The sequence below is a fragment of the Nerophis lumbriciformis genome, linkage group LG28 (genome assembly GCF_033978685.3).
Source record: "Nerophis lumbriciformis linkage group LG28, RoL_Nlum_v2.1, whole genome shotgun sequence".
Taxonomy (NCBI): domain Eukaryota; kingdom Metazoa; phylum Chordata; class Actinopteri; order Syngnathiformes; family Syngnathidae; genus Nerophis; species Nerophis lumbriciformis.
Window position 1 is genome coordinate 7,298,352 of NC_084575.2, and position 14,931 is coordinate 7,313,282.

Here is a 14,931-nt window from a genome sequence, read left to right on the forward strand (position 1 = left end):
GAAACTTGCTGACATCATCCTCCTCCTGCCCTACAACACACTCTCCCTCCTCTTCCTCTTTAAAATAGGGGGGCTGTGGATCCTCCTCGCCCCCTTTAAAATGTGAGCGCTGTGAATCCTCTAAAATGAAACTGTCCCCCTGCAGATGAGGGAGACATTCTTCTTGGTGTTCAATCAGCTGATGGATGTCTACAGGACACAAACAAAACACATTTTAACTCCTACATGCTAAATATTAAATTGTACAAGAAATATAGGGCTGTGGCTATTGAAAACGTTATTAATCAAGTGTTCTACTGGAAATGTTTTCGATTAATCGAGTAACTGGATAAAACATAGTGTTGCTTGGTTAAAGACAAATTTAAGCGACTTTAAGACAATTCACTTAATAATGAACAGCCAATTGGTTTGAGATGGTATGAGATCAAGATGTCATCTTTAGATCAGGCTTTGTTTTTTCCACAATCACTGCCACATTAAAAAGTTAAAGTACCAATGATTGTCACACACACACTAGGTGTGGCCAGATTGTTCTCTGCATTTGACCCATTAACCTTGATCACCCCCTGGGAGGTGAGGAGAGCAGTGAGCAGCAGCGGTGCAATAACTTTTATGGTGATTTAACTTCCACTTCCAACCCTTGATGCTGAGTGCCAAGCAGGGAGGTAATGGGTCCCATTTTTATAGTCTTTGGTATGACTCAGTCGGGGTTTGAACTCACAACCTAGTAGTCAGCATGCACACTAAATCAAGTCGGTCGATGTAGTAGGTGTTGTAGTAGGTCAGGGGTCGGACACCCGCGGCTCCAAAGCCGCATGCGGCTCTTTGATCACTCTGATGCGGCTCAGCTGCATACTTGCTGACCCTCCCGATTTTTCCGGGAGACTTCCGGATTTCAGTGCCTCTCCCGGAGCAAACATTCCCTGATTTTCACCCGGACAAAAACATTGAGGGCGTGCCGTGATGGCACTGCCTTTAGCGTCCTCTACAACCTGTCGTCGCGTCCGCTTTTTCACCATACTATCTGCGTGCCGGCCCAGTCACATGTTGTATGCGACCTCTGCTTACACACGTAAGTGACTGCAAAGCATACTTGGTCAACAGCCATACAGGTCACACTGAGGGTGGCCGTATAAAACAACTTTAACACTGTTACTTATATGCGCCACACTGTGAACCCACACCAAACAAGAATGACAAACACATTTCGGGAGAACATCCGCACTGTAACACAACATAAACACAACAGAACAAATACCCAGAATCCTATGCAGCCCTAACTCTTCCGGGCTACATTGTACACCCCCGCTACCACCAAACCCCACCCACCTCAACCGACACACGTATTGTATTTGTTCTGTTGTGTTTATGTTGTGTTACAATGCGGATGTTCTCCCGAAATGTGTTTGTCATTCTTGTTTGGTGTGGGTTCACAGTGTGGCGCATATTTGTAACAGTGTTAAAGTTGTTTATATAGCCACCCTCAGTGTGAACTGTATGGTTGTTGACCAAGTATGCATTGCAGTCACTCATGTGTGTCTGCAGAGGCCGCATACAACATGTAACTGGGCTGTCACGCTGCATGTACAAATGGTTGTAGAGGGCGCTAAAGGCAGTGCCATCACGGCACGCCCTTATTACTGTTGTTAGGGTGAAAATCAGCAGACATTCGTGAGAATAGTTACCCTGGAATTCGGGAGTCTCCCGGAAAAATCGGGAGGGTTGGCAAGTGTGATGCTGTCAAGCAGCATTCATATAAAATTCGCGGGCCGCACTAACATTACATTTTCATAGTAAGGTACGGGCCGCGTGTCTGAGACCCCTGGTTTATACATAGCACAAAGCAAAAAAAAACTTTGTATGCAGTGTTATTTCATTTTAAATTTCAAAAGAGTTTTGTGGCTCCCATTGTTTTCTTTAATTTGTGAAACGGGTCAAAATGGCTCTTTGAGTGGTAAAGGTTGCCGACCCCTGTAGTAGGTTAATGGCTGCACCAATATGAAGGAAATAACAGGTCAGTATAGCTTTTACACACATAAATAACTTGTCAAACCTGCCAGCTAGCAGGCTAGGTTTACAGCGTCAGTTACCATGGTAACTGACTCTGACTTTGTCTTACCTTTCTTATTTATATACTCAGGAGTTTGCACTTAACCTGCTCTCTGGAATATTCCCCCGGTGACTGTGTGAGTTTTGTGTAAACATGTTGATACACTTTGTTACAAACTGAGAGGAACATCAACCTCTCATAAATATTGTGTGTCTGAACATCCTCACATGACAATTCATCTTCCTATAGACAATCTATTGAAGAAAAGTGTTCATAATAAATATAAAGTTAGTAAAGATGTGAGAGTAAGAAGTAAACAAACCTGTTGTGTGTAACACAACTTGATGTTTTTCATGTTGTCGCTCCTTCTCCTCTTTTGTTGGACAAAGTTCCTCCTCGTACTCTGCTATGGTTCTTTCGCACATTTTCACACAATCACAACACTTTACACTCACACTTGATCTCTGCTTAGCGATGTGTTTTCATCTCTCTTTGTTAGCAGCTAACAAGCTAAGCTAACTAGCAAGCTAAGCTAGCTCGAGAAGTGCGCTCAGACTAATATAACCGGATGCAAACAGTTATTAACGATGTTACTCTATTTAATAGAGTGTAATAAAGGACATATATGTGTACATGGACGCACAGATTAAGAACACTGAACTGTGACGACTGCAATAACGTCTTCACCGTCAGACGCCATCTTGCTTTATCCTCGCCCTCTTTGCTTCGCGCGCAGTCTTGTCAGATCTCGCGAGAGAAACAAGTAACCAGCTCTTTTCCAGATCTCGCGAGAGAAACAAGTAACCACCTCTCCCCCCCCACCCCCGGTACAACTATTTCAACATTCCGAAAATAAAAATAAACTTTTACATTTTCAAAACAAAGACATACACCTTATTTTGGTAAATAAACAGTAGCTTATATGACCCCTTTAAATCATAAGTTGCCTGATCAGAGCGAGACGAGTCGTGGCTCCTCAGCTTCATGCAGGACGGAGTGGTAGGAGGCGTGGGCGTCTGGGCGAGGTAAGGGACAAGCAGTAGAACATGGATGGATGGATGTCTCTCAGCCCGTCTGTAATAGTTATATTTAAAAAGGTTAATCTTACTTCGTCTTTCGCCTTGCGGCCATACTACCCTGAACACGTCCGATCTCGGAAGCTAAGCAGGGTCGGGCCTGGTTAGTACTTGGATGGGAGACCGCCTGGGAATACCAGGTGCTGTAAGCTTTTACACTCACGCCAGAGGGCGCTGTTTCTCACTTCTTGCAAAAAATAAATTGTTTTTATTTCACTTTCAGTTCAATTTACCCTAACATGTCTAATATTTATCCATCTTTGGGCTGTTTTTGCCATCTTACCCGGCTACAAAAACACATGTCATATTATAAATTGACCAGTCACGGACTTTTGAGCGCTGATAGTCCGTCAATATGTTCAACACCGGGGTGATATGAACCAATCAGCGTGCCTTATTCCAACATCTCCAACTTTCTAAGCCAATCAGATCCGCCTCTGTCCAACTTTCTTCAACACATTTAATATTTGGCCAATGACAGAACGGCTGCTTTACTTCCGGCCTCATTAGCATATTTCAACATTTAACCAATCACGGATGATGATGACATTCCGCTACCTCCCAAGAAAGGAACTTCTTTTCAAAACATTTTATACTTTTTTAACACTAGAACGTACAAACAATATTTAATTTTCTGCAGCTGATAAGAAGAGGGGAGAGTATTATTCACCTGTTCACGTTTAGTAAGGTGAAGATACACAACTACAAGAAGTGAATGCAGTAACAGTTTGGCCCTACAGACGTTCTAGCAATATAACAATATAACAATGTATCATAATTAATACACAATATGAGAATGTGTGCTGTATAAATGAATGAATTAATTACTTAATTTAATTAGAACACAACAGGAGCAAAATCATGACAGTAAATATGCAGGGATTACCTAAACTGATGTGTTGTGTTATTTTATTAATATGAAAATGTTGTTGTTGATTGTTTTATTTCATTTATAATTAATTGAACACAACATTAAACCGAGTACAAGACCAAATGTGCCAGATTTTGCTAATGTATTGTGTTGATTAACAATAGGAAATATATGACAATGATTTACTCGTCAATTACTTTATTTTATTTATAAAAGTTTAGACCCAAAATTAAAAGGCATACAAGAGCCCATGTATTTAAAAAGTATTAGTTTGCATTTCTCTTGAAAGACTTGGATGAATAAAGGCAGACACAACGTCTTCAAATCATGTCAGACTCGAGGTGGACAGCTGTTGGCCTGAAACAGTTTGTCAGCACTGGGACCTGAAAAATACTCCTGACCTAAAAATACTCATACATAAAAACAAAAACAAAAAGAGCAAACAGGTGAAAGTAACGAGAAAAAGTTGCAATGTTGACTCTTATTATACAAAGTGTTTTTTTTCCTTTAAAGCTGTCATTGCTCAAAAAATAATAATGAATAAAAATAATGTTGTAATGAATTATTGACCTATTGAAGGCTCCTATTACTGCACATTAAAAATTCCACTTTTAATATTTGTCGGGGGAAATATTACATATTTGGTGTGTTTGCATATAAAAGGCAACATTTTCTTTGACAAAAATAGCATAAAATATAAAAAATATTAACGTATAATTGACGGATAGATCTAAAGTTGATATCAAAGTTTATAGGTTTAAAGTTAAAAAAATAAAAATAGCGTATGATGTTGTGGGAGAACACCTTGCAGCCCTAACTCGGGGCGGGGCGGGGTTTGGTGGTAGCGGGCGTGTATATTGTAGCCCGGAAGTGTTAGGGCTGCATGGGATTCTGGGTATTTGTTCTGTTGTGTTTATGTTGTGTTACGGTGCGGATGTTCTCCCGAAATGTGTTTGTCATTCTTGTTTGGTGTGGGTTCACAGTGTGGCGCATATTTGTAACAGTGTTAAACTTGTTTATACGGCCACCCTCAGTGTGACCTGTATGGCTATTGATCAAGCATGTCTTGTAGTCACTTACGTGTGTCTACAGAAGCCAAATACAACATGTGACTGGGCTGGCACGCTGTTTGTACAGGCTGTAGAGGACGCTAAAGGCAGTGTCGTCACGGCACGCCCTTAATATTGTTGTCTGGGTGAAAAACGGCAGAAATTCGGGAGAATGGTTGCCCCTGGAGATTTCCGGTAGGGGCACTGAAATTCGGGAGTCTCCCGGAAAAATCAGGAGGGTTTACAAGCATGACGCTTTCAAGCGCCATTCATATAAAACTTGCGGGCCGTACTAACAATACATTTTCATATTAAGGTGCGGGCTGCAAAATACGTCGCGCAGGTCGCAATTGCCCCGCGGGCCGCGTGTTTGAGACCCCCGCCCTTCTGTGTGAATATACGTGTGGATGTTGTCTATCTGTGTTGGCCCTGTGAAGAGATGGCGACTTGTCCAGGGTGTACCCCGCCTTCCGCCCGAATGCAGCCACCAAACCCCGCCCCGCCCCGAGTTAGGGCTGCAAGGTGTTCTCCCACAACATCATACGCTATTTTTATTTTTTTAACTTTAAACCAATAAACTTCGATATCAACTTCAGATATATCCGTCAATTTTACGTTAATATATTTTATATTTTATGCTATTTTTGTCAAAGAAAATGTTGCCTTTTATATGCAAACACACAAAATATGTAATATTTCCCCCAACAAATATTTCAAAGTAGAATTTTTAATGTGCAGTAATTGGAGCCTTCAATAGGTCAATAATTCATTACAACATTATTTTGATTCATTATTATTTTTTGAGCAATGACAGCTTTAAAGGAAAAAAAAACACCTTGTATTATAAGAGTCAATTCATTGCAACTTTTTCGCGTTACTTTCACCTGTTTGCTCTTTTTTGTTTTGTTTTTATGTATGAGTATTTTAAGTCAGGAGTATTTTTCAGGTCCCAGTGCTGACAAACTGTTTCATGCCAACAGTCCACCTCGAGTCTGACATGATTTGAAGACGTTGTGTCTGCCTTTATTCATCCAAGTCCTTCAAGAGAAATGCAAACTAATACTTTTTAAATACATGGGCTCTTGTATGCCTTTTAATTTTGGGTCTTAACTTTTATAAATAAAATAAAGTAATTGACGAGTAAATCATTGTCATATATTTCCTATTGTTAATCAACACAATACATTAGCAAAATCTGGCACATTTGGTCTTGTACTCGGTTTAATGTTGTGTTCAATTAATTATAAATGAAATAAAACAACAACACTTTCATATTACTAAATTAACACAACACATCAGTTTAAGTAATCCCTGCATATGTACTGTCATTATTTTGCTCGTGTTGTGTTATAATTAAATTAAGTAATTAATTCATTCATTTATACAGCAAACATTCTCTTATTGTGTATTAATTATGATACATTGTTATATTGTTATATTGCTAGAACGTCTGTAGGGCCAAACTGTTACTGCATTCACTTCTTGTAGTTGTGTATCTTCACCTTACTAAACGTGAACAGGTGAATAATACTCTCCCCTCTTCTTATCAGCTGCAGAAAATTAAATATTGTTTTTACGTTGAAGTGTCAAAAAAGTATAAAATGTTGTTTTGAAAAGAAGTTCCTTTCTTGGGAGGTAGCGGAATGTCGTCATCATCCGTGATTGGTTAAATGTTGAAATATGCTAATGAGGCCGGAAGTAAAGCAGCCGTTCTGTCATTGGCCAAATATTAAATGTGTTGAAGAAAGTTGGACAGAGGCGGATCTGATTGGCTTAGAAAGTTGGAGATGTTGGAATAAGGCACGCTGATTGGTTCATATCACCCCGGTGTTGAACATATTGACGGACTATCAGCGCTCAAAAGTCCGTGACTGGTCAATTTATAATATGACATGTGTTTTTGTAGCCGGGTAAGATGGCAAAAACAGCCCAAAGATGGATAAATATTAGACATGTTAGGGTAAATTGAACTGAAAGTGAAATAAAAACAATTTATTTTTTGCAAGAAGTGAGAAACAGCGCCCTCTGGCGTGAGTGTAAAAGCTTACAGCACCTGGTATTCCCAGGCGGTCTCCCATCCAAGTACTAACCAGGCCCGACCCTGCTTAGCTTCCGAGATCGGACGAGATCGGGCGTGTTCAGGGTAGTATGGCCGTAAGCCGAAAGAAGAGGTAAAACCAACCTTTTTAAATGGAACTCTTACAGACGGGATGGGAGACAATTGTTATTTATCTAAGAGCCTGTCGCGCATGCGTACACTAATGTGCTTTTTCTGTCTGTATGATTGTCTTCCTTTGCTACGGCGGTCAAGTTGCTTTCACGGTGGATATTTGCCTCCGGAGCTCCAGCAGAAGCTCCCCCTCACTGTGCCCACACTGCTCTCTCATGCTGCGGGGAGATTGCAGGAGAGGTGCCGCTCTCAACACTACTTTATGCTTAGGGACCGTCAATAAATTACTATTGTCTTCGAAGATGTATATCTGCTACATCAAAACACTGATTCATCTAAAAGGAGGTCAAATAAATAGTCCTACATTTTTAATATCGTTCCTGATTTTATAATTTAAATATTTTTTTAATGTAAACAATATTTATTTGTTTTAAAAGTCTCCATGTCATCATGCAACTTAGTAACCCAATTCCACTTTATATTAGTCCTTTTATTTTAAAATAGGATCAAAAATATTTTGATATTAAAAACAAATGTTTATTTTCAATAGATTCCTGGTCATATGACCTAAAATCCCAAATTCATTTTAAATATTAGAAGTGATTTTTCTAATGTGTTTCACACCTTTTTGTTTTAAATTGTAAGTTTAATATGATTTTATATAAATTTGTAATATTGAAAACCATGGTTTCATTTTTAGCTCCCGCAACAACTACGACTATCCAACATAAAACCAACTTGACTCTCATTTGGAGCTAATACAAATGTTGATAATTATCTGTATAAGATATATCATGCACATGATTTTTACTAAAAAACGTATTATTTTTTGTTTTTAAATAAAACCCTATTTTAAAATAAAAGGGTGTGCGTTACACTAAAAGGTTAGCATGACTAATAAGTGGAATTAGGTTACCAAGTTGTATGACATTGAGACTATTGGGAAAATATCCTTATTTTTTTATATTAAACATGGATATAATTTTAAAATTATGAAATAATGGGCATGCACAATAAGGAGGTATGACTAATTATTTACATTCTTTTAGATGAGTCAGTGTTTTGATGTAGCAGATATACATTTTTCAAGGCAATGTTGATTTATTGACGGTCCCTACGCATAAAGCAGTGTTGAGAGCTGTGATCCAGCACCCCCCGCCACCCCAAAAGAGACAAGCGGTAGAAAATGGATGGAGAGCTGCACCTCACACAGCCACAAAAAGCACATTAGTGTACGCATGCGCGCCAGGCTCTAAGATAAATAATAATTGTCTTTCACCCCCTGTGATGAGGTGGCGACTTGTCCAGGGTGTACTCCGCCTTCTGCCCGAATGCAGCTGAGATAGGCTCCAGCACCCCCCGCGACCCCAAAAAGGACAAGCGGTAGAAAATGGATGGATGGATGTCTTCCATCCCGTAAGAGTTCCATTTAAAAAGGTTGTTTTTACCTCGTCTTTCGGCTTACGGCCATACTACCCTGAACACGCCCGATCTCGTCCGATCTCGGAAGCTAAGCAGGGTCGGGCCTGGTTAGTACTTGGATGGGAGACCGCCTGGGAATACCAGGTGCTGTAAGCTTTTACACTCACGCCAGAGGGCGCTACAAAGTGCTGAGACTACAGCTGTTGTGATTCATGTATTGCTTTAATTGCAACTATTCCAAAATAAGGGAATATATTCGGTTATTATAATACAATTCCACTTAATATTTACAACTACAGTTGAAGGTACAAACCTTTACAACAGGATTTAAAACACAAATACCAACTAGAGCAATATTTAGATTGATTTAAAAATAAAGGTGTGGTCTTTTGCAGTCAGTCAACCTCGCCCACGCCTCCTACCACTCCGTCCTGCATGAAGCTGAGGAGCCACGACTCGTCTCGCTCTGATCAGCCAACTTATCATTTAAAGGGGTCATATAAGCTACTGTTTATTTACCAAAATAAGTTGTATGTCTTTGTTTTTGAAAATGCAAAAGTTTATTTTTATTTTCACCGGAGGTGGGGGGGAAGAGCTGGTTACTTGTTTCTCTCGCGAGATCTGACAAAACTGCGCACGAACCAAACAAGGCGAGGATAAAGCAAGATGGCGTCTGACGGTGAAGACGTTATTGCAGTCGTCACAGTTCAGTGTTCTTAATCTGTGCGTCCATGTACACATATATGTCCTTTATTACACTCTATTAAATAGAGTCATAATAACTGTTTGTATATTAGTCTGAGCGCACTTTGATGCTTCTCCAGCTAGCTTAGCTTGCTAGTTAGCTTAGCTTGTTAGCTGCTAACAAAGAGAGATGAAAACACATCGCTAAGCAGAGATCAAGTGTGAATGTAAAGTGTTGTGATTGTGTGAAAATGTGCGAAAGAACCATAGCAGAGTACGAGGAGGAACTTTGTCCAACAAGAGAGGAGAAGGAGCGACAACATGAAAAACATCAAGTTGTGTTACACACAACAGGTTTGTTTACTTCTTACTCTCACATCTTTACTAACTTTATATTTATTATTAACACTTTTCTTCAATAGATTGTCTATAGGAAGATGAATTGTCATGTGAGGATGATGCACTGATTGTTTTATGTTGTTCATAAAAACGAGACAGTTTCAGACACACAATATTTATGAGAGGTTGATGTTCCTCTCAGTTTGTAACAAAGTGTATCAACATGTTTACACAAAACTCACACAGTCACCGGGGGAATATTCCAGAGAGCAGGTTAAGTGCAAACTCCTGAGTATGTAAAGCTCCAGAGTTTGACCTCCAAAAATAAGAGAGGTAAGACAAAGTCAGAGTCAGTTACCATGGTAACTGACGCTGTAAACCTAGCCTGCTAGCTGGCAGGTTTGACAAGTTATTTATGTGTGTAAAAGCTATACTGACCTGTTATTTCCTTCATATTGGTGCAGCCATTAACCTACTACAACACCTGCTACATCCACCTACTCAGTGGCCTAGTGGTTAGAGTGTCCGTCCTGAGATGGGTAGGTTGTGAGTTCAAACCCCGACTGAGTCATACCAAAGACTATAAAAATGGCACTCAGCATCAAGGGTTGAAATTGGGGGTTAAATCACCATAAAAATGATTCCCGGGCGCGGCCACCGCTGCTGCTCACTGCTCCACTCACCTTCCAGGGGGTGATCAAGGGTGATGGGTCAAATGCAGAGAACAATCTGGCCACACCTAGTGTGTGTGTGACAATCATTGGTACTTTAACTTTTTAATGTGGCAGTGATTGTGGAAAAAACAAAGCCTGATCTAAAGATGACATCTTGATCTCATACCATCTCAAACCAATTGGCCGTTCATTATTAAGTGAAATGTCTTAAAGTCGCTTAAATTTGTCTTTAACCAAGCAACACTATTTTATCCAGTTACTCGATTAATCGAAAACATTTCCAGTAGAACACTTGATTAATAACATTTTCAATAGCCACAGCCCTATATTTCATGTACAATTTAATATTTAGCATGTAGGAGTTAAAATGTGTTTTGTTTGTGTCCTGTAGACATCCATCAGCTGATTGGACACCAAGAAGAATGTCTCCCTCATCTGCAGGGGGACAGTTTCACTTTGGAGGATCCACAGCCCTCACACATGAAAGAGGAAGAGGAGGGAGAGTGTCCTGTAGGGCAGGAGGAGGATGATGTCAGCAAGTTTCCACTGACTGTTGTCTCTGTGAAGACTGAAGAGCATGAAGACAAAGCACCTGAGTCCTCACAGCTTCATCACAGTCCAAGTAAGCACAACATCCACATATCATCTAATACAATGTTTGTGACACATGTTCATCCGGGGGCCACATTTAAAGTTAAAGTTAAAAGTTAAAGTACCAATGATTGTCACACACACACACTAGGTGTGGCGAAATTATTCTCTGCATTTGACCCATCACCCTTGATCACCCCCTGGGAGCAGTGGGCAGCAGCGGTGGCTGCGCCCGGGAATCATTTTGGTGATTTAACCCCCAATTCCAACCCTTGATGCTGAGTGCCAAGCAGGGAGGTAATGGGTCCCATTTTTATAGTCTTTGGTATGACTCGGCCGGGATTTGAACTCCCAACCTACCGATCTCAGGACGGACACTCTAACCACTAGGCCACTGAGTAGGTAGTATTTATGACTAAAGATGGAGATATACTTGCTTTTTAACACCACCATTTAATAATGAATGCTCATCAATCATCAACAGTGTAATTGCTGGGGTGTAACCATGTGACCTAGAGGCCGTCCTCCTTACCTCACGTGGTCAAATGAAGGCAAACATTCAATATGGCTACTGTTTATTTACCTTTAGCAGCACATATGTCAGCATATTTCAAAGGTTTAGTGGTGAAGATTAGGGATGTATACCAAGTACCATTTTTTTTAGTACTGGTTCCTAATTATGTCGTCCATGAGGACCGTGAAGATTCTGGACTAATGACACAACTATTTGTATTTTTAATTCCAGCTGACTGACGTATCTATTACACGTTGTCACATTGAGTTCAGCTGCCGCTGCTACACATTAACATCAGCTTTGAATAATGACAAATAAGGAAGCAACAACACGCAAAAGTTTGATGTGTGTGTGTTATTGACAAGAAGATGACATAACTGCATTTCACCTTGCACTGCACACATAGTTGACTTCTTTAAGACTTCAAATAAACAGCTGTTTTTTTCTTCTTTTTTCTTTCTTTATTTAATCAGGTAAAAATCCCATTGAGATCAAAGATCTCTTTTCCAAGGGAAACCTGGCCAAGAGGGCAGCAGCAAGGTTACATTAAAAACAGTAAACAACACATAAAACATAAAATGTACAACATTAAAACTTGCTGACATAACACATGTGCATACAGACAAGGTAGACTGCAATCCTTTCACAGAAGCTTTAAACTCATGTCATGTAACAAGGGTTTGAAGTTGAATATTGGATTGTAGGTTATTCCAAGCCTTCGCTGCTGAAAACCTAAATGCTTTCTTGCCCAGTTCAGTTCTTACTTTGGGGACGACAAATTGCAGAACATTCATTGAACGCAGATTGTGACTTCCTTGTTTCTTTGTTAAAAGACATGCCAGATAAGATGGGGTGATACCCAGAATGGTTTTGTAGATGAACACATACCAATGATTGAGGCGTCACGCACATAAAGATGTCCAGTTAACCATTGAGTATAACACACAATGGTGAGTAAGTTAACCATTGAGTACAACACACAATGGTGAGTAAGTTAACCATTGAGTATAACACACAATGGTGAGTAAGTTGGTGATGAATCTCAGTGCCCCGTGGTACACACTATCCAGCTTGTGGAGACAACCAGCAGTAGCATTCATGTACAACACATCTCCATAGTCAATAACAGGTAAAAAGGTTGTTTCCACCAATTTCTGTTTCACAATAAAAGAAAAGCAAGACTTGTTTCTATAATAAAATCCCAGTAAAAGTTTCAGTTTTTTTTTACAACACACTGAATGTGTTCCTTAAAACTCAAGTGGTCATTAATTAAAAATCCTAAATATTTAAAATCAGATACTAACACAATTTTGTAGCCCATTTCTTGTTCAAATGTTCTCACACAGTGCTGATCTTACAGTTTTTGATGTGGTAAAGAACATACACTTTGTTTTCTCTGCATTTAAAAGCAGTTGAAGATAGCAAAGTTGTTCTTGTACTCTGTCAAATGCTTGTTGTAGATATTTAAAGGCCTCAGCAGGAGTGGGTGCTGTGCAGTATATGACAGTATCATCAGCGTAGGAATGGAAAGTTGAGTTCGGAATATTCCGTCCAAGATTATTAATTATTAATTAATAATGGGCCCAACACAGAACCTTGAGGGACACCCTTTTTCACTTGCAGTACGTCCGAGAAGGAACCCTCTATCTGAACAGCCTGAGTTCTGCTTGTGAGGTCATTTGCAAACCATCCAACTGCTTGCTGGGAAAAACCAATAGCTGAAAGACGTTTGATTAAAATGACATGATCAACAGTATCAAATGCCTTTGAAAAGTCAATGAAGAGGGACAGACAGCACTGCTTCTTGTCAAGAGCTTCAGTTACATCATTTATAAACTTCATAGCAGCAGTAACAGTACTGTGATTTCTGCCAAAACCTGACTGAAATGGTGACAGAATAAAGTTGGTGTCCAAAAACTATTTTATCTGTTCACTGATAAGGGATTCAAGCACTTTTGCCAGAACAGAGAGTTTAGAGATCGGTCTGTAATTATTTAGATTACTAGGGTCACCTCCTTTTAATTGGAGGATTACAAGGACAGATTTCCAATCCAAGGGGATTTCATTTGAAATTAGAGTAAGGTTAAAAATGTGAGTCAGTGGTCCAGCTATAATTTCAGCTGCCAACTTTAGGAAGAGCGGCTCCAACTTATCTGAGCCAGCTGGTTTTCTAGGTTTAAGTTGTTTTAGAGCACTCATTACCTCTGTTGTGGTAAAAGGCGTAAAGTTAAAAACTTGGGTATTTTCAACGGTTCTTTTTGTTAGCGGAACTTCAGTAAAGTTGTCAGAATTATAGAGAAAACCAGAGGAAATAAAATGATTATTATAATGACTACCCATTTCTCTTCTGTCACTTACTCTGACACCATCAACAAGTATACTAGGTGGGAGATTGACTGAATTACAGCAGGCGGACAAAGATTTGATGATTTTCCAAAACTTCTTTTGGTGTTTGAGGTTTTCAGTTGTTGTGGAGAAATAAAATTCTGATTTGACTTTCCGAAGGAGAGAGGTAAATTGATTTTTTAATTGTCTAAAATTCAACCAATCTGCTTCCAACCCTGACTTGCGTACCCTGGCCCAAGCAGCATTACGCTCATGCAATACATCTGACAGGTCCGATGTAAACCACTGATTGTCACGTCCTTTAACCCTACATTTTAAAAGGGGCATGTTTGTTCACTATACTCAAACAGTTTTTGTGAAAATATTTCCAAGCCAGTTCAACATTATCAAAAAGAGCAATTCTATCCCAATTAAAAAGATGCAAGTCATGTAAAAAAGCTTGCGTCTCAAATAATTTCATATTATGTTTTTCAAGAAGACGAGGCTTGCTTTTAGGAATCCTTGTGTCTCGCACTACTGCAATCACACAATGATCACTCACATCATTAGGGAAAACACCAGATACAACACATTTAAAGGGCATATTTGTTAGAATTAAGTCAATGAGTGTAGCTTTTTGAGGGCATTTAGGATTAGGTCTTGTAGCTGAGTTAATTAATTGTGTTAAATTTAGAGATTCACACTGTGCTTTCAAAGAGTCAGACACAAATGTGAGCCAGTCCCAGTTCAAATCACTATTTAATTGTATTTCAGTTGAGACAGAAGCTTCACAAGAGTAGATAGGGAATTACTAGGGCAGGGGTCGGCAACTTTTACCACTCAAAGAGCCATTTTGACCAGTTTCACAAATTAAAGAAGATAATGGGAGCCACAAAACTCTGTTGAAATTTAAAATGAAATAACACTACATACAACGTTTTTTTTTTTTGCTTTGTGCTATGTATAAACCAGGGGTCTCAGACACGCGGCCCGCACCTTAATATGAAAATTGAATGTTACTGCGGCCCGAGAGTTTTATATGAATGGCGCTTGACAGCGTCATACTTGCCAACCCTCCCGATTTTTCCGGGAGACTACGAATAATTTCAGGGCAACTATTCTCTCGAGCGTGCCGTGATGACACGGCATTTAACGCCCTCTACAAC

The 14,931-nt window shown here is 39.6% G+C and overlaps 2 non-coding genes and 1 pseudogene across 2 annotated transcripts; 2 read left to right on the forward strand and 1 right to left on the reverse strand.

Moving 5' to 3' along the window:
• Positions 1–3,169: 3,169 nt before the first annotated feature.
• On the forward strand, positions 3,170–3,278 carry LOC133571258 (5S ribosomal RNA; annotated as a pseudogene).
• Positions 3,279–7,087: 3,809 nt separating this feature from the next.
• On the reverse strand, positions 7,088–7,206 carry LOC133571143 (5S ribosomal RNA). The gene has a single exon (XR_009810301.1). It is a non-coding gene; the product is annotated as a 5S ribosomal RNA (ribosomal RNA).
• A 1,469-nt stretch (positions 7,207–8,675) lies between these two features.
• LOC133571144 (5S ribosomal RNA) lies at positions 8,676–8,794 on the forward strand. Its single transcript, XR_009810302.1, has one exon. It is a non-coding gene; the product is annotated as a 5S ribosomal RNA (ribosomal RNA).
• The last annotated feature ends 6,137 nt before the right edge of the window (positions 8,795–14,931 follow it).